Below are 4,649 nucleotides of genomic sequence, written 5' to 3'. Positions count from 1 at the left end.
AGTGATTATGTAAATCACCCCCCCCCCCCACCCCCCCAGTGTCATAAATCACAAGTTCCGTAGGTGATTATACTTGTTCCATAAAAGCTGTATTAAATTTAATTTATTGGCTCGGAGCGATTAAGTGGTACAACATTTTCCCTCTAGAGGCGCTGAGGTACGCGGGGTCACTTTTGGAGAGTTTTGACTGTACTTGTTCAGTAGATGATTATACTTTGCTACTGAGCTAGAACAATCTTTTCAAAAATTAAAATTTCTCAGCAAATACCTGAGAACAGTGTTACCAGACGTTTGGTTTAAAGTTGCGCCACCATAAAAGTGAAAATACGCCGAATGGACGATTTTCCACCAAAATATACGCCGACTTGAAAAATTCAATGCGCAACCACCTCAAAAAAGCACCTAAATGGCGCAAATGCGCCCCATCTGGCCACAGAAGCACACCAATAGAAAACGACATCAACACACAGTCAGGATGTGCATTTTCTACAGACAGTGGGAAACCCCTTGATTTTTCAAAAACAATGATCTCTACTTAATACTCAATGGGCAAAGCAAATGCTGACTAAGGTATGGGTGGAACGTATCGTTTTCGCTAATGATAAAATGACTTTTCTTTTACTTGTACCAAAGGCCAGAATTAAAAATGCTTTTATCCATTCAAGCATGTGTCAAATGATATCATTCTTACATCATGCTTGCAACATTCCAAAAACTATTTACATAAGTAAAAGATAATTTATGCTCAGAAAATGTTTTGACACGTTTCATTGTATTCTATGTAAACTGGATTCCTTCCAAATTCTTCATAGCTATAGTAAATATTGCGTAAAAACTACAATAATAAAACTAGATAACCATTTCTTGTTACTATTTTATGAAAACTGTTGGAAAACTATGAAAAAACCAAGATCATCTGAATTTTAAGGGAATATTTTTTGCGGAATTCTACTATTTATTATTACTATTATCATGATTCATATTTAATGTAAAAATAAACATGACTAGGCATGTAGGTGGGGAAAGGGGCCCTGATTAACCCCACCGAATAATCGATATTCTTTATCAAATTTGCCAAATCTTTAAAGATTTCTTCAACTATCCCCTCTCCTGAAATAAAGTCACGTAGATCTTGGTATAAAAAATATTCTTCAACCTGACACGGTTCATTTATTAAATACAATACTTTTGTGTTTTAAACTATAAAAAAAGCCAACCATGGGACAGCCATTCACAACCACGCTCAAGGCAGTTATTGGATCTTCAGGAATTGCACTACGCCTAGTTTTCATATATTACGTCCTCCTAAAAACCGCAGCCATTTTACACGTTGCGGACGATTTTTAACCAGCATTTTTGTAGAAAAAACCCAAATCCACATGCGTTGAAATTTCCCAATGCAGGTGAGAAAGTGTGTTCGGGAATTGAATGGATAATTTTTTTTATACGCTATAATCTGTAAATTACCATTTTAGCATTCACTTCCTTCTGCGTAGCAATAAGGGTAATCCACAGCAGCAAATGAATTGAAACGCATCTTCGCTAAGATAAGGTAGGGGCAGTTAATAATTTTCCGCACCAAGCCTGCGATTTTACAAGATTTTTTGTGCCCCCCCCCATCCAAAAAATGTATCGTTCGAAGTGTGCCTTTCCGTATAACGCAGTATGTGGTAGCTAAGGGCTACTCAAGCCGGTCAATAATGTGTTTGGCCAAGCAGATTCGAATTTCAGGATCTTAGAGATTTTTTTTTCAAATAAAAAGACGGCGTGGCCTTTAATCTTAAAACGAACATAAAATAGATTGTATTTGAGGCTCAGAAATGAAATGTTGAAAAAAGGGCAACCTGCCAGAAATAGTGTACTTGGTTCTCTAATCAAACACGACACAATAGTACTTTAATATGCATTCTTAACTACAACACCATTAGCTTGCTTTCTTCTTATTTCATCTATGTTTTTTGGCCACTAGTTGATGTTACTAGCAATAAACGAATTTAACATACAAACTATATGGTACAGCGGTTTACATCCAGTGCTTTGTCTATTGTTAAATAGGGCCCTGGTTCCACTTTTGTTTTCATGACCAAAAACACAATATTAAAAAAACTGTATGAAGATGCCTCTTATTGTATGTTATTAAATAAAATAAAACAGTTTTTTTCAACTGAAAGTAAGAAGCAGCATTTAAACTTAAAACGAACAGAAATTATTACGCATATGACGGGGGTCGCCTCCTCCTCCCCTTTTGAAAAAACTTCTTATTGTTCCAATTAAACGACCCTTGTGTTTCAGGAGTCATTCTTAAAGAATTGGGTAAAAATTCAAACTTCAGCGTAAAGAGCGAGGTGTTGAGGAGGCAACCCTTTTCATATACGTAATAATTTCTGTTTATTATAGTATATGTCGGTGCTCCTACTTTGAGTAGAAAGAATTATTTTTTATTTAATTTCCACTCGGTGTCAAGACAATGCCTAGAAATCTGGCCCCACCTCCACGGAGAAATACCCTCCCCACGTATATAATTCAATCCCGGTAAAAAATTACCCAGGGCAATCACCCTTAACAACTTCACGCGTAAAATTGAGACGGAAAAGAGAAAGCAAGAAATATAAAAATAATATGTATAAAGAATTTTGCCAATTCTGGCAAATTCCCCCAGTGTATAATTTCCTGTGACAATTTCAACCCATGGAAACTTCCCTCCCCATGGAAAGTTCCCCTGTGAAAAAAGCAGTAAATTCGTCTTCCCACCGTAAAATGTATGCATGCTCTCCAATAGCAAATACTATGCGTAAACAATGAGAAATTTTATAACTTAAAAACCTTTTCCCTGGGGCTGTGAGGGGGTTATGTTATATCCGAAAACATAGTTATTGGGCCTTTCAACTATGGTGAACAAAATGACTATCCCGAAATTTTAATCGGACGATTTTGGGGGAAAAGAGTTGGAGGATGGGGCCTAGTTCCCCCCCCCCAATCTTTTTGGTCACTTAAAAAGGGCACTAAAACTTTTAATTTCCGTGCGAATGAGCCCTCTCACGATATTCCAGACCACTGGGTCAATAAGATCAACCCTGGAAAAAAACACGTATCCGTGTATCTTTCTTCTGGCAAAAATACAAAACTCCACATAATTTTCTCAGGCTCGTAACCTTTGACAGGTAAGACTAAACTTAGTCCCGTGTTTTAGAGTTTCAGTTACTATTGAGCCGGGTGGCTCCCTACTTACAGTTCGTTACCACGAACTGTTTGATTAGGATAAAAAGTTAACTTTAAGCGATTTCCCATTTATCCACGAACAGAAGGAATTTTTGTCCTGCATGATTCACGGAATCCTACCCTTTAGTGACATAGTTAGTCACAATGTCACATATTGAGAATGCAAGTGGCACCTTGCTTAATGAAGAGACGAAGCGGTGATGCAAGAGTTGTTTCGATGCCCTTCGAACGGTAGGTTGTCGCGGAGAGAGAGTAGACGGGAAATGGATGAGTAAAATTGAGTTTTAACACTGATTTTTTATTATAATTATATTTCGTAGATCGTTACAAAATTACAGTATTATGCGTAATGAGTTTGATGAATTCAGGCTAGTCCTAAAATAATACATTTCATTTTTTTTAATTTGAGTAGCCAAAAGGGTATCATAGAGAATTCAGTATGGTAATGTTAGTGTGGGTATTTTAAAGGAGGATTAGAATGGGGTGCCTAATCAGTTTGTAAAGGCACGGCATTTTACTCCCCTTATGGTTGATAAGAGGCTACGGGAAGGTTGGGAGGATGATGGATGTAGTATAATTAATTGAGAATAAGGTTTTACGAAAAGTAATTTGTGTGTATATTATTAAGGTATTTCCATGAAGAACACCCTGCAAAACTGCGAACATTAGTTTTGCGGTTTGTTAATTTGCAGTAGTATACCTTGTTTTAATCTATTGCTTTTGGGTACTCCAATTTGAAAAATTAATCTAAGATTTTTAATTTAGTGTAGGTAACATTAAAACTAAAGTAAATTTAATTGAAAACATTATCATATCACCGACTGGAGAAGAGGTGTGATTAAAAAAAAAGTCAATTTCATCACCAATTAATAACTATCTCTTAATTCCTCGAATATAACTTTTTGTCAGTGTTTCTCAGGTGGCCCTTTCCATTGCTACATAGCTATTTCCAAGTATCATCATGATTGCTTTGGCGTTAATGAAAGGATATGATTATTTGTGTGATACCATAGCAGGTCCGTTAAAAAGAGAAGATATATTAAAATTAAATATATTTCATCCTCCAATTTGCATAAATGATTAGTGTCTTAAAACTAAAAGATCTAAGATATTAGGACCTAATTTTCTAAGAAAGAACTGACTGTTAAAGTGTATAATATTTAACCAGTCGGATCCACCCTGGACCTTAGGGGAAGCTTATACCTGGCTGAGGCCAATGCAAATAAGCGTATTAATGTTGACATGATTAGTTTATTTATGAAAATACCAGCTTGAAATTCCAAATAAGGAGTTCATGCTTTTCCAAAACAGAATTGACAAAACAGGGTGTAATAACAGGTTGTAAAACACGCGTCATTTTAAATTGAACATGAAAATTTTACGAAAATGTAACTGAAAAAACAAGTTTTTGGTATACAAGAACACAACTA

The sequence above is a fragment of the Artemia sp. Qi Xiang Cuo genome, chromosome 5 (genome assembly GCF_049724085.1).
Source record: "Artemia sp. Qi Xiang Cuo chromosome 5, ASM4972408v1, whole genome shotgun sequence".
Taxonomy (NCBI): domain Eukaryota; kingdom Metazoa; phylum Arthropoda; class Branchiopoda; order Anostraca; family Artemiidae; genus Artemia; species Artemia sp. Qi Xiang Cuo.
This window is presented reverse-complemented; position numbering follows the sequence as displayed.